The sequence below is a fragment of the Spinacia oleracea genome, chromosome 3 (assembly GCF_020520425.1).
Source record: "Spinacia oleracea cultivar Varoflay chromosome 3, BTI_SOV_V1, whole genome shotgun sequence".
NCBI lineage: Eukaryota > Viridiplantae > Streptophyta > Magnoliopsida > Caryophyllales > Amaranthaceae > Spinacia > Spinacia oleracea.
Genome location: NC_079489.1, coordinates 63,580,926 through 63,597,385, shown reverse-complemented (window position 1 = coordinate 63,597,385; position 16,460 = coordinate 63,580,926). Strand labels below are relative to the sequence as shown.

Here is a 16,460-nt window from a genome sequence, read left to right as displayed (position 1 = left end):
TTTTTCGGTGCCTAAGCCTCCACCTGCGACCATGCTGTCTACTCGTTCGATCGGCGAGTCGTGGAGGGTCAACTCGAGGACTGGTGTGCCGGCGACGGAGTTGGTGATAGCGGGAGCTAGCTATTATCAGTTTATCCAGGTTTCCCTTCGTCTCCCGGAGCCTGGCGTTGTGAGTTGCTCTCTCTTTTTGTACTGATTTTTTTTGTTAGGGTTTTCATGCTCGTGCCTATGTGTTTATGTTTACTGTGTTTTGTGCAGGAGTATTCTGACCCTTCGTTAGGGGGATGGGTGCTTCCCGATGCTCGGATCTCGTATACCGGAGAGAGTGGATCCGAGATTGTGGAGACTATCCCGGAAGACCGGGTTTTCCATGCTCCGCTCCCTGAGGGAGTACAGGCGGTATGCACCTTTTATTTGTGCACTCTTCTTATATCTTTTGTTTTTTTTTCTTTTGTTACTAACATTCCTGTTTCAGGTTCCGGCCCGTACGGCCAACGCGATGGTGGGGGTGATCAACCGGTTGAAGTCCGCGTTGGTTCGGGCCCGATCTGCACTTTCTTGCAGGAGCCCCCACTCCACTCGGGTAATGTGCCCTCTTTTTTTCTTTTGATCTGTACCTTTTGTTTGGCTTTTAGTTACTCACCCTCCTTTTGTTTTTTCAGACGGGGGCTGGACGAGCCGGGGCCGACGACGCAGATCCCTCGGGTGGGGGACGCGGTCGTGAGGAGAGAGAGAGAGCACGACACTCGCCCCTACGGCATTGCCGTTCCGATGTGGGGGTGAGTTCTTCCGGGGAGAGGTCCGAGCCGGAGCGTAGGCGACGTTCCGTGTCGGTGGCTCGAGAGCCTAGCCCCGAGTTGCGGCCACAGCCTCATTTTTGGGGTGATTCTGGCTGGGGGTCCTCATACCACGGGGAGTGGAGTGGATGGACCGGCGAGGCTTGGAGACATGAAGCTGATGACGAGTCTTAGGCTTACCTCCTGTTTCGTATATATTCATTCTTGTATTCCGCATGTATATATATTTTATTTTATTGCGAATTTTGGGTGCAAGAATGTTTTGAGCCTTCCATGGGCTTTGCCTCAACATATTATAGCAATATTAGCTTTCTAAACCAACGACGAATTTCGAAAAGAGAAAGAATTCCATGAAAATAATGAGTTCATACAAGAGTGCACACATATTTTTAGACTAGCCGGCTACTTGGGGTATTACATATGCATGTTCACTATTTTTTCGTTTTTTGCCTACTCGTGCCATACTCCTTTGTTGGGCTCGTTCCTGAAAATTCTGGGTGCTTTGTTTTCATTCTATTTGGCCTTGCCCGAGCATGGGTTGGGTATAGTGCCCTTTGTAATATCCTTTTTTCTTGATGTGCTCCATGACTTTAGTATTTTTTTAATTTTTATTGGACCGAATCCTTAATAAGGATTGCCTACGTATCTTGTCAGAATCAGGTCGCGCGTAGTTCTAGCCATGATTTGAATTTTTTTTTGAAAGGGGCGTTCATTACACATCTGCTACCCCCCTAAGTGTTCGTGGTTCTTTTGATGATCCGAAAAAAGGAGTACGAACACTTGCAGAAGCGGGAGGATAGGTGGCAAGAGAGAATGACGCCCAAATACGGGCGTAGGAAATATCGGCGCCCAGGCCTGGGCGTTAAAAATAAAGGCGCCCAGTCCTGGGCGCTGAAACTTTGTCCTTCGTCCTTTCTACTTTAGTGAGTTTTAAGCCGTTTGCATAGAGTAATGCGCAGAATGCTTGCTTATGAGTCTTAATGTGTTTTATTAGATGCCTTAACTCCGGACTGAATTTTATTAAATATAGTACTTTTTCAATTGGTCTAAATTCGTGAGGTTAGCGAATTCCGCTCCATCTATGTCGGCTAGTTGGACTGCTCAACCAGGTAGGATGGTCTTTACAAAATATGGTCCGGTCCAATTAGGCCGGAATTTTCCTCGAGGGTCCGTAGTAGGTGCGCGGACTTCTTTTAACACAAAATCGCCTTCTTTGATATTTCGAGGTTTGACTCTTTTGTTGAATTTCCTTGCGATGCGCTTTTGATACACTTGCACGTGATGTAAAGCTCTCAACCTCCGTTCGTCTAAAAGGACGAGCTCGTCGTACCTAGCTTGAACCCAATCGGCCTCGGGCAGCTTGCTTTCTAGGACGATCCGGAGGGAGGGAATTTCCAACTCGATCGGTGGAACTGCTTCCATTCCGTATACCAAGGAGTAGGGTGTTACTCCAATGGAGGTGCGGATGGAGGTTCGATAGCCCCATAATGCGAAGTGTAATTTGTTGGGCCAATCCTTATAATTTTCGGCCATTTTTTCGATTATGACTTTAATATTTTTGTTGGCCGTCACTACCGCGCCGTTCATTTGCGGCCTATAGGGAGAGGATTTATGATGTTTGACATGATATTTTTCGAGCAGGTCTTGGACTTCGGCCCTAAAGTGGGAACCTTGGTCACTTATGATTTCATGTGGAACCCCGTATCGACAGAATATGTTCTTTTCTAGGAATCGAGCGACATGTTTGGCCGTTAATTTTGCATAGGAGACTGCCTCTACCCATTTAGTGAAGTAATCAATTGCGACTAAAACGTACTCGTGTCCCCCTACGCCTGTTGGTGTTACCTTGCCGATTATATCTATACCCCAGGTGGAAAAGGGCCATGGAGAAGTGAAGGTGTATAGTTCTGAGGGAGGCAAGTGGTTAAGGTTACTGAAGATTTGGCACTTTGGGCAAGTGTTTACAAAGTGATGCCAATCGGTTTCCATAGTGGTCCAATAGTACCCTGAGCGGGATATTTTTTGGGATAGCATTTTTCCGTTCATATGAGGTCCGCACACGCCGTTATGGTATTCTTCCATTAGTCTTTGGGCTTGGTTTTGGTGGACACAAAGTAACTTGATTTTATTCGGCGTGTATTTGTACAGTTCCCCCAGAATTATGCTATATTGCGAAGCGAGGAGGCGTAGGGCCTTTTGTGCTCGCGGGGAGGTGTTTGGGGGGAATTCCCCACTTGTTTTGTAACGAAGGATGTCCGTATACCATGGTTCTTCTTCGGTGTTTTGAGGTTCGGAGTCTATGGCACAGCAATAAGCCGGCTCTTTCCTTCGTTCGACCCGAAGGGTCATTCCGTCCCATTCATTCGGGATGTTGAGCATTGAAGCTAGCTTTGCTAGTGTATCCGCGAATTGGTTGTTGTCTCTTGGTAAGTACGTATACTCGATTTTTTCGAATTGCTCGACTATTTGGTCTAAGTGAGCTTGATATTTTGAGAGACTAGTGCTTCGGACCTTCCATCTTTTAGATATATGGTTGATTATTAGGGAAGAATCCCCGAAGACTTATAGATGCTTGACTCCGAGGCTAACTGCGGCCTCTAGCCGAACTATGCAGGCTTCATATTCGGCGGCGTTGTTTGTGGCCTCGAAGTCAAGTTTGACGGAAATTGGTATATGGGCCCCTTCGGGACTGACTAGGAGAACTCCGACGCCGCATCCCTTCTGATTGGACGCGCCATCGAAGTATAGTGTCCAATAGTCGTCTCGTATCATCAGAAGTTCCTCGTCAGGGAGGAGGTAAGCTTCCGTGGTTTCCTCATTCGTGGCATGCTCGGCCAGGAACTCGGCTACCGCTCTTCCTTTGATTGTTTTTTCTGGCATGAATTTTAGGTCGAATTCTGAGAGCATGACTAGCCACCTGGACAGGCGACCATTTAGGGCGGGCTTTTCGAACATATATTTTAAGGGGTCTAGTTGTGACACTATATGAACAGTGTGGGCCAATAGGTAATGTCTGAGTTTTTTGGATGCCCAGACGAGGGCGAGGCAGGTTTTCTCAAGTTCTGTGTATCTTGTCTCGTACTGTATGAACTTCTTGCTCAAGTAGTAAATGGCTCGCTCGGATCCATGTACACACTGTGAGAGCATAGCTCCTGCTGCAGTATCCGTGACGGTTAGGTATAGGCGTAAAGGGGTTCCGGGCAAAGGCGGGGAAAGGACGGGTGGTTTGCTTAGATATTCTTTGATTTTATCGAAGGCAATTGGGCATTGTTCATCCCATTCGGCTTTTTCTTCTTTTCTTAATTTTTTGAATATTGGCTCGCAAGTCATGGTAAGCTTGGAAATGAACCTACTAATGTATTGCAGCTTTCCTAGGAAGCCCCTTATCTGTTTTTCAGTTTTCGGTGGGGGCATTTCGGTAATGGCTTTGATCTTGGATGGGTCAATCTCGATTCCTCGCGTACTAACAACATATCCTAGCAATTTTCCAGAGGTTACCCCGAACACACATTTTTGTGGATTTAGTCTCATGTTATATTTCAAGATTCGGGTGAAGAACTTTCTAAGTGTCGGGAGGTGACCGTGCCGGTCTTTAGATTTGACGATCATGTCGTCTACATAGACCTGGATTTCTTTGTGTATCATGTCATGGAGTAACGTGGTGGCTGTTCTTTGATAGGTGGCCCCCGCGTTTTTCAAACCAAAAGGCATTACAGTGTAGCAATATGTACCCCAAGGGGTAATGAAGGTTGTTTTTTCCATGTCTTCTTCTGCCATAAGTATTTGGTTATATCCGGCGTACCCGTCCATAAAGGAGAGAAGTGCGTGTTCTGCGGTGTTGTCTACTAGTATGTCAATGTGAGGTAGAGGGAAGTCATCTTTGGGACTGGCTTTGTTGAGGTCTCGAAAGTCTACGCACATTCGCACTCGTCCATCTTTTTTAGCTACAGGGACAATATTGGCCACCCATTCTGGGTAGTTGGAGACTTTTATGAAGCCGGCGTCTAATTGTTTAGTGACTTCTTCTTTTATTTTCAAGGCTATCTCTGGTTTGAGCCGCCGTAGCTTTTGTTTTACTGGCGTCATTTTGGGATCTAGCGGAATTTTATGCTCAGCGATTTCTCGATCTATTCCTGGCATGTCTTTGTAGGACCAAGCAAAGACACCCTCGAATTCCCGCAAAGTGGAGATTAGATCGGCCTTTTCAGTGGGAGTTAAGGTGAGGCCAATTTTGATGATTTTAGGATTTTCTTCTGTCCCAATATTTACCGATTCTGTATCCTCAATTATAGGAGTTTTGAGTTCTTGTTCACTTATAGCTTTTATTAATTCGGTATATTCCTCTTCTGGCTCTTTTTCGTGCTCATTAGTGGCGAGACATTCTGCATTATTACTCGGATTTTTAAGCGGCATATACTCAAAAGTTTTGTTTATTTTATTAAAGTCATGAAGCATTACATCAAAAAGATCTCCCGGTGTAGATATTTCCGGGTCTAAACAATTTTGCTAGGTTCGGACTCGGAGTCAGACTCGGATTCAGACTCCAATTCTTCGTACATCGGACCCTCTCCCGCAGATATCTTGAACTTCATCCCATGAGCATTAGTCCATTTGAAAGTCTTGCGCCACCCTCGTTGGATTTGGTCATCTTTTGAGGGTGATGGAGCGATCAACTTAGTAGGATCGAACAATTCATCTTGAAGGGCTAATGCCATAATTTCTGTTTCATTCCTCGCTCTTTTCTTTTCTAACCCAAACAATAGCCCAAAAGCATGTGAGTTGGGGAGCGTTTTTGGCATAGCATGGTTCTTTGAGGCGAGTGGCCTTTGAGAACGTAGAGGGTTGTGTTCCAGAGTATGCATCTCTTGGGTTTGTGCGACCTCTAGGTATAGGTGTTCGGGATATGCTCCTCCCATCGCGCTCCTTGATGGCTATCACGGGTAGGTATTCAGGGGCCCTGCATTATTGTTGTGGAGTAGGAGACACATTAGTTTGTTTCGTGAGTCGGTTTTTAGACATTTTATGACTACCCTTAAGTCGGACTAGTATATTTGGACTACTATGTGTGCAATTTGAACTCTTTATATTTTCGAAAATCTTCGCCCGTGTGACATTCATAGTTATTAGCATGTTCGGTTTTGGTGCCGAGCATTGTCGTCGTAGGAGGCCTAACAACGACGCAAAGAGTTATTCTTTTTTATGAGTCGCTTTTAGAATCGAGTGCTTTTATTACGCCCTCGCAGCAGTTTTTTTACGAACGGTTTTTTTTTCTACGTGTTTTCTTTTTCGCGGGCACCGAGGCTGCTGCGCCTGACCAGAAGGCCAAACAGCAACTTCAGCGCCCAGCGTCGGGCGTGAGAAATTCTGGCGCCCAGCCAGGGGCGTTGAAAATGCGTCCCTGGCTGGTTCTCGTTTTCTGTTTGCGTCTACTTTTGTTCATACGACTTCGATTTTGCGTGCTTGCCTAATAACGTCCTCTACGCGTTGTGCAGCGTTTGTGGGATTCGTTACAGGCCATCCCGAGCGTCGCTTATTTTTTGTGGCGATCGTTCGGGTTTGCGGAACACGTATTTCGGTATAACTCTTTGGCAAATTGGTTTATGAATGTTTGGGCAATTTTTAAGGTCATTGGTTTTTTAGGATAGTTTGTCACACACAATCATATATTTCGCTACACATAACTAACATTCCATCATGAAGCAATAATAATATGTCACGTAGTTTATGATAGGCTTCTATGGGTAGTTATTTGCGCCTGGCTTGGTACCGCTTCTATCGCAGATCCACCACATGCCTCGGTCGGGGTAGTGCTTTCAACAGACGAATTTCGTCCCAGAAGGCCAACCCGCAAGTGCAAGCCAAGGGGGCATGCAGGCGAGAGGGACCTAGTGGGCGAGCGATTGGGTTTGGGACGGGTGTACTACTAGCGAAAGTGCCGAGTGGACAACATTCGAAGCGTATGCACCCCCCTGTTGGCGATGGGTATCCTTAGTCCAAACTCCCTGAGGGAGCCAAGATTCGTTATGCGGTTCTGTCCGTTCACATTAATATGCTGATTTTCAGGTCGTCCCAACTTGATGGGGAAATAAACGCGGGGTAGGATCGTTTCACCCTTCGGCAATTTTGATTACCTACAAGCACGAGTATTTCCTTCACTATCCCCAGTTGAGTCGCCACTGTGAGGGGGTCGAAAAAAGCACGAGGCTAATGCGTGACCTTGTCCCTCGTGGGTGTGACGTTTCTTTTTGTCAAATCAAGTGTAATTGGATTTCCTGTGAGTTTACACCCAATTGACTAGTAATATAGGAGTCGCCATTCAGTTTTTAACGACAATGAGAAAAACTGACAAAACCCGGTTATCGTGACATAAAGGGAGTGCAATTATGTTTGACCACGACGGCCGTAGGTTCCCTCAATCCCTTGTGATCCCTAGTGTGGGGATCTCTCAACATACACCCGCAAGGTAGAGATTGAGGGTTCGGGGGACTGTAACTATCGAGAGGAGTACTCGCTCATAGATAACTCCAGAGGCAGGATATCCTTACTAGCTCAGCATAAATAATTGAAGGGACATGCGTTAACTATTAAACTAATCTGAGTTGATTTTAGCAATATGCAACATATAGTACTAGATCGAACGCGATTATCTGATTTAGATAATCCAATTTCCCAAAAATATCATATTTATTAGGCGTGATCGAACAATCAGATTTAGTTAGTTTAACAGTTCATAAAAGGGCGAGGAAAGCAATTAAATCATAGAAAAGTGGCACATTACGACGCACCCTTAGGAGGTGCGTCACGGTTATCAGAAAACTAACCACTTTGACTTTGCTATTTCTCCTTTTATTTAACGAATCTCAAATTATGGGACAGGATACATTCTGTTCGATTTATGGATCGATTGCGACAGAACGCGTGATCAGTTTTGCAGCGTGAGGCTTAGGCTTAGGGGTTTAGAGTCAATACTCAGAATGATAATTGTGTGTTGTGTGTCCTTTTCACGTCGAACTTAATGCCCTATTTATAGAAAAGAGTTCGTGGAAAGATAGATTTGTAGAGCTATAATCCACGAGGAATTAGGAAAGAATACGTCCCAGGTAATTTCAGCGCCCAGGCCTGGGCGCCGAAGATTTCGGCGCCCAGAACCAGGCGTTGAAAATAGGATCTGGGCTGTTTTCTTAGTCAGATTCGGATTCCTAGAATCCGTAGTATTTGAGATTTAATTGTTTGAGTCTTTTAGTGCATATTAATCTTGTGACGGGATGCGTCTGGCCCGTTACGAACTCTAGGCTCGTTAGGATTTTAATTAATACGTGACTCTTATTTTCGAATCATATTAGGAATAGGATTCTCTCATAATCTCTATCTCATTTAGGATTTATGTTGGAGTGCAACACCTAATTCTGACAAGTTTCTATCTTTTATGACTTGCCACTTTTAACAACTACCCATTACGGCAGTTACTATTTTTAGCAGGTTTCCATAAATAGCAGGTTTCTATAAATAGCAGGTTTTGGGTGAAATGAAAAGGGGAATTGAGATTCGTTATTTTATAGGAGATGCGTTGTCAAGTGGAGATTTATGTTTTCATCATCGAACCTTCCCTTTCGGGAATGGGGACAAAAGTAGGTGTCTACACTAGTCGTCTAACGTTTTCTATGCGTCCAATTTTATAGAAAACTCCGACCAGGGACCATTTTCAACTTTTGACATTCAAGTTCACTTGATAGACATTTCTTAGTCACAGGACTGGTCCTGACAGTCTATCTTGAATATTTCGTCAAATTGAAGGGACTCATCATTTAATAAACCACAAATTAAATGGAAAAATGAATTCTATTCATTTATTGTGAATGATTAACCAATAATGTTTTACTAAGTATTAAACTTTAAAACTTTAAAACATCAAACAAGGACATCAAAGCCATTCTCCAATATGCTTGATTCCCATAGCTGTAGTGTGCGAGTTGTGCTTCGCCTGCGGCAGAGGTTTAGTCAATGGATCTGATATGTTGTCATTAGTTCCAATCTTGCTTATCTCGACTTCTTTTCTTTCAACGAACTCTCGTAGAAGGTGAAATCTACGAAGTACATGCTTGACTCTTTGGTGGTGTCTAGGCTCCTTTGCCTGTGCAATAGCTCCGTTATTATCACAATACAGGGCTATTGGTCCTTTAATGGAGGGGACTACACCAAGTTCACCTATGAACTTCCTTAGCCATATAGCTTCCTTTGCTGCTTCATGTGAAGCAATGTACTCCGCTTCAGTTGTAGAATCCGCAATGGTGCTTTGCTTAGCACTTTTCCAGCTTACTGCACCTCCGTTGAGGCAGAAGACAAACCCAGACTGTGATCTGAAATCATATTTGTCGGTTTGGAAACTTACGTCCGTATAGCCTTTATTAATTAATTCATCATCTCCACCATAGACCAGGAAGTCATCTTTGTACCTTTTAAGGTACTTCAAAATATTCTTGGCAGCAGTCCAATGTGCCTCTCCTGGGTCTGACTGGTATCTGCTCGTAGCACTGAGTGCGTACGCAACATCCGGGCGTGTACATATCATAGCATACATTATTGAACCAATCAATGATGCATACGGAATCCCATTCATTCGTCTACACTCATCAAGTGTTTTTGGGCACTGAGTCTTGCTTAGAGTCATTCCATGAGACATGGGTAGGTAGCCTCGCTTGGAGTCTGCCATCTTGAACCTATCAAGTACTTTATTGATATAAGTGCTTTGACTAAGTCCACTCATGTTTTTAGATATATCTTTGTATATCTTGATGCCCAATATTCATCGAAAAACATTTCCCAAGCCAAATCTTGACAGAGTTCAACATAGGAATGTCATTTCCGATAACTAATATGTCGTCGACATATAATACTAGAAAAGAAATTTTGCTCCCACTGACCTTCTTGTATACACAAGATTCGTCTGCGTTCTTGATGAAACCAAAGTCTCTGACTGCTTCATCAAAACGTATATTCCAGCTCCTGGATGCTTGCTTCAATTCGTAGATTGATTTCTTTAGCTTGCATACCTTTTTAGCATTCTTTGGATCCTCAAAACCCTCAGGCTGTGTCATAAACACAGTTTATGTTAAAACGCCGTTTAAGAAAGCGGTTTGGACATCCATCTGCCATATTTCGTAATCGTAATATGCAGCGATTGCTAACATTATCCGAATAGACTTTAGCATTGGAACTGGTGAAAAGGTTTCATCGTAATCCACACCGTGGACTTGCCTGTAACCTTTTGCAACCAATCTAGCTTTGAAAACTTCAAGTTTCCCATCCTTGTCCTTTTTCAGTTTGAAAACCCATTTGCTTCCAATGGCTTGGTAGCCATCTGGAAAATTGACCAAATCCCATACTTGGTTTTCAAACATGGAGTCTAATTCAGATTGCATAGCTTCGTGCCATTGCTTGGAGCTAGGGCTCGTCATAGCTTGTTTGTAAGTCGCAGGTTCATCACTTTCAAGTAATAGAACATCATAGCTGTCGTTCGTCAAAATACCTAAGTACCTTTCCGGTTGAGATCTATATCTCTGCGATCTACGCGGGGTTACATCTCTAGATTGACCATGATTCTCACCAAATACTTCTAAAGATCTCTGAGTTTCATCTTGAATGTCATCTTGAGCATTCTCTAGAGTTTGTTGTTCGACTCGAATTTCTTCGAGGTCTACTTTTCTCCCACTTGTCATTTTGGAAATGTGATCCTTTTCCAAAAAGATACCATCTCGAGCAACAAACACCTTGTTCTCAGATGTATTGTAGAAGTAATACCCCTTTGTTTCCTTTGGATAGCCCACAAGGATACATTTGTCAGATTTTGGATGAAGTTTGTCTGAAATTAATCGTTTGACGTATACTTCACATCCCCAAATCTTAAGAAAAGACACTTTTGGAGGCTTTCCAAACCATAACTCATATGGAGTCTTTTCAACAGCTTTAGACGGAGCTCTATTCATAGTGAGTGTAGCTGTATTTAGTGCATGTCCCCAAAATTCTATTGGAAGTTCGGCCTGACCCATCATTGATCTAACCATGTCTAGCAAGGTTCTGTTCCTCCGTTCCGACACACCGTTCCATTGTGGTGTTCCAGGAGGAGTCAATTCTGATAGAATTCCACATTCTTTCAGATGGTCATCAAATTCATAGCTCAGATATTCACCGCCTCTATCAGACCGCAGTGCCTTAATCTTCTTGCCTAATTGATTCTCTACTTCACTCTGAAATTCCTTGAATTTGTCAAAGGATTCAGACTTATGCTTCATTAGGTAGACATAACCATATCTACTGAAGTCATCAGTGAAAGTGATAAAGTAGCTGGAACCACCCCTAGCATTTGTACTCATTGGTCCACATACATCTGTATGGATTAAACCCAGTAGTTCAGTTGCTCTTTCTCCAACTTTAGTGAAAGGTTGCTTTGTCATTTTGCCAAGTAAACATGATTCGCACTTACCATATTCCTCTAAGTCAAATGGTTCTAGAATTCCTTCCTTTTGAAGTCTTTCCATGCGTTTCAAGTTAATATGGCCTAATCGACAATGCCACAGATAGGTGAGATCTGAATCATCCTTTTTGGCCTTTTTGGTATTTATGTTATAAACTTGTTTGTCGTGATGTAATAAATAAGGTCCATTGACTAATCTAGTAGATCCATAAAACATCTCTTTAAAATAAAACGAACAACTATTGTCTTTTATTAAAAAGGAAAATCCCTTAGCATCTAAGCAAGAAACAGAAATGATGTTTTTAGTAAGACTTGGAACATGGAAACATTCTTCCAGTTCCAAAACTAGCCCAGAGGGCAACGACAAATAATAAGTTCCTACAGCTAATGCAGCAATCCGTGCTCCATTTCCCACTCGTAGGTCGACTTCACCCTTGTTTAACTTTCTACTTCTTCTTAGTCTCTGTGAATTGGAACATAAGTGTGAGCCACAACCTGTATCTAATACCCAAGAAGTTGAATTAATAAGTGTACAGTCTATAACGAAAATAACTGAAGATGGAACGACTGTTCCGTTCTTCTGATCTTCCTTTAGCTTTGGACACTCTCTTTTGTAATGGCCTATTCCATCACAATAAAGACAGCTTGATGTGGACTTGTCATGCTTTGATTTAGCATTGCCCTTGGACTTTCCACTTTTCTTGAACGGTCTTAGCCTTGAGTAAATCTTTGGCTTCACAGTCCAGTATTATCTCAGCCTTTCTGACAAGGTGAACAACTTCTGCAACTGTTTCTTCTCTTGGTTCACTTAGGTATAGTTGCTTGAAGCGACCAAACCCACTGTGCAGTGAATTGAGCAAGATAGAGACTGCCATCCTTTCGCTTATAGGTGTTCCTAGCAAACTTAGGCGATCAAAATATGAAAGCATAAGATCCACATGGAACCTTAGTGGGACGCCTACCCTTTGTTTAGTGCGAAGGAGCTGAACATGTGTTTCTTGGACTTCCATCCTATAACACCTGCTGGGAGAACTAACCTTTAGACCAGACATTGATTCAATCAACGCATGGACGTTTAGATCCCTGTCCTCCGTGCTTCCACGACAGATATCCCTCAGATTCTTGATGAGCGTGAAAGGTTCATAGGCTACAAACCTTCTAGCCCATTCACCAGGGATATTGTTCAGCATGAGACTCATAACCTTTTTGAGATCCGCATCCCAGGAGGTAAATCTTTCAGGGGTCATGTCTCTGGCATAGTAGCTTGGCATGGGATGTAACAGTACATACTCAAGTCCATTGAGTCTGACCATTTCAACTAGCTTAGCTTCCCATTCAAGAAAATTTGTTAGGTTCAGCTTGACCATAAGCTCAGAACCCATGATGATGTTTTGATTGTTGTTTGCCATAGTAAAACTACAATTGAAAAAGAATGAACAAATAAATAATCATTCACAGTTTCTCTTAATAAACTTAAATTCTAGCATACATGCATAATTCAATGTTCATTAAGCATTTTATTCAAGTTATGTGTTCCGGCAGGTGTGAATAAAATGATTCCAAGATCCTAAAATCCATTGAAGAATTAAGCACATTATGTATTTAGACTCAATTCTAAAATCTTCTAGGTAAGCAAAAGCCTTTTGCTAATAGTCTAGAAACTACTCTTGGTTGATAGGTACGTCTAAGAACTTATTAGGTAAACCTATCGATTTCTCCACGACATAAAAGGACTCCTTACTTATATCGTTGAGTTTCACCAAAACTAACATGTACTCACAATTATTTGTGTACCTTACCCCTTTAGTATCGATAAGTAACACCTCGCTATGGCGGAAAACTATTACTAAGATCGATGAAAAAAGGATATCCAAGTAAGTGTTATTTTGGCATGGTACCTTTTAACTCAATTTTTAAGTTTGGAACTTAAGGCTCTTACTATGTTGGTTAGATTTTAAGTGAACTAAAATCCTTAATCATGCAACATAATCAAGCTTTGATCTCATGCATATTTAAGACATATTTAAAAGCAATAAATAACTTAAAACATGCATAAGATAAATGTGATCTGGAATGGCCCGACTTCATCTTGAAGCTTCAACTTCAAAGTCCGTCTTGAAAATCTCCGTGGGAGGCGCCATTTTCTTCAAATAGGATAAGCTATAATTAAACTAATTACAACTATTTGATGGTACGCAGACCATATTTGAATTGAAAAACAAATTTGGTACTTTAGACCAATTACATTCAAATTAATGGTACGCAGACCATATTTTCTATCCTATTTGGGCCATACTTGTCACTTCATAACCTGAAAAACAGTACATATGCAATATATACCATTCACCCATTCATTATCATGAATGGCCCACATAATTGGTTAGTTAAAACACGTTATGCATCACATAAATATTTGCAGCAATTAATCAAGGGCACCAATAATCTACCAATTATTCAGTCCTTATTAATTCTAATCAAGTTGTTTAACCTTAAAGGATTTGTAGACCTAATCAAGAGTTTATGACTAAAATTGCTCCCACTTAAACCAATAAGTTCATATGCTTTACTAATTTTAAACATAAAAATATATTTCTAGTCTAACGGGAAACATACAAATTTAATTAAAATTTAAAGATCATATAAATTTATAATTGAATCCACTTATTTAATTTATTTCAGTTGAATATAACGAATTTAAATTAATTCAAGGTTTAATTTTAGTAAAATAATTAGTATAAATTAAAATTTATAATAATTATAATAATCAAAATTAAATTCTGAGAAAACAATTTAAATTATTAATTTTAAAATTAATTAAAATTATTTCCGAACTGAAAATTCAAAATTAAATTTGAAACGACTCAATCGAGACACGACGAGGCACTTGGGCTTGCGCCTAAGCCCCATCGAGTGCACGAGGCTTAGCGCCCCTTGATTGTTCGTACAGCAATACGCAAGCAACCACACGCAACGCAACATGCAGGCCACGCTGCCCGCGCGCTTGCTCGCTCGTCGCGCCTGCAGGCCACACGCAACGCAGCACTGCAGGCCACGCTGCGCGCGCCCGCTTGCTCGTCGCCTTGCGTCTGCTTGCTTGCTGGGCTTGGCAGCGCGCGCTGTGGCGCAACACGCTTGCTGCCCACACGCGCCTGCCACTTCGCCCTTACTCACCCGCCCACATGCGCACAGCACTCGACACAGGGCAGCGTGCTGCCTTGTGCTCGTGTGCCATGGCCCTTGCTCGTTGCATCGTACCGCATGGGCGACGAGCTCCCTTGCTCGTCGTCGCATGCCCGCACTATACAACACCCCTTAAGGGTAAAACGTAGCGTCCATTGCTTTGTGCGTGCAAGTTTTATGAGCGAATTGCCTAAAAATTAAAACTTTTATTTCCAAAATTAATGACAAATTCATAAATCATATTAATTTCATAATTTTAGGGCGAAAAATCGAAAATTTATTAATCAATTTATTTCCGATTAACATGGATTCAAATCTAGGTCATAAAAATTAAAACTTTAACATAAATTAACAATTTTTATGGTGGATTTTAATCATTGGTACCTAATTAAATTATTAATTAATCATGAAAATCAAATCAATTCTAAATTATTCGAATTTCAACAAATTAATCATAATTACAAATTAGGTTGTATGATTAACAAGTCTAGGCATTCATAATTGTTAAACATATACAGTAGGTCAATCAAAAACTCAAGATTTATCAACAAGAATCGCAAATACTTAATTTAACATCTTAAATTTACAAACTTTTGCGTTCGAAAAACTAAAACCTCCGAAAAGTCATAGTTAGGCTTCGAATTTGGGAATTCTGTGTTCGGCCGAAAAATATTAATTTTGTCAAAATTTTAGAATGCCTTTTACATGCGGAATTGACACAAAAATCACCCGATTTGGATGAGTAACGAAGAAACTGCCGAAAAACAGCGTACATATAATTAAATAAACGCAATTTGCAATTAATTACGAAAATTAATCACCCCTTTAATTCTTTGCAAATTTGTAAAATTTAACCATGTTCATGCAATTTAGATTATGAAAATAATAAGAGGCTCGTGATACCACTGTTAGGTTATGATACATATGAATAAACATAAATCATGCGGAAAAACCATAAAGCCAGGAAACATATTATTTACACATAATCATATAGCATAATTTAGATGCATACACTTTGTAGCGTGCCCTCCCTAGCTGCGCCCGAACCGAACAAGAACAAGTCTTTAGGACTCCAAGTGTCGTCCCTCCGTAGATAGTCCATAGCACGTCCGGATCCGCCTTAAGATTGACCAACTAGAATCGCCCTTAAGGTACTATAATTTTCGGCAATTATGGGCAAGAATGTGACTGAATTTTTTCTCTCAAAAATCACTTTGAATACTTCAAAACTCGTTATAAATTGTGAACCCAGGCCACATATTTATAGGGGTATGGAAAGAGAATTGGAATCCTACTAGGATACGAATTAATTAAATTAGAATCCTAGTAGAACTCTTATTCAATTAATTTATCTTTTAGGATTAGGAATTTAATCAGTAAATGAATCCTATACGCTTTAGGTTTCGTATGTGAACACAAACACACACGCACGCACAACAGCCCACGACGGGCGCCATGGGCGCGCGCGCAACCCACGAGCAACCGCAGCCCACTGCCACGAAGCCCACACGCTGCCGCAGCCTTGGCGCGCGCTGGGCCTGCCTTGCGGTGGGCCTGGCGCAGCCTTGGCTGGTGCGTTGTGGCGCGCGTTTCTCTTGCTGGACGTGGGCCTGGCTTCGTGCTGGGCCTTCGTCTAGCAAGCTCGTCCGATGCTAATTCGTACGACGCGCTTCCGATTAATTTCCCGATTCCGGATTTCATTTCCGATACGAACAATATTTAACATTTCCGATTCCGGAATTAATTTCCGTTTCGAACATATATTTAATATTTCCGTTTCCGGAATTATTTTCTGATTCCGATAATATTTCCGATTCAGACAATATTTCCGTTTCCGGCATTATTTCCGATTCCGGCAATATTTCCATTTCCATTAATATTTTCCGATACGTACCATGTTTCCGTTTCCGGCAACATCTACGACTTGGATAATATTTATATTTCCGATACGATCCATATTTCCGTTTCCGGCAATATCATCGTTTCCGGAGTATTCATTTCTTGCTTGTGAC

At 41.9% G+C, this 16,460-nt stretch overlaps 1 long non-coding RNA gene across 1 annotated transcript; it reads left to right on the top strand.

Moving 5' to 3' along the window:
- The first annotated feature begins 265 nt into the window (after positions 1 to 265).
- Positions 266 to 851, top strand: LOC130470243 (uncharacterized). The gene is made up of 3 exons (XR_008930186.1): positions 266 to 399; positions 476 to 583; positions 663 to 851. It is a non-coding gene; the product is annotated as an uncharacterized lncRNA (long non-coding RNA).
- The last annotated feature ends 15,609 nt before the right edge of the window (positions 852 to 16,460 follow it).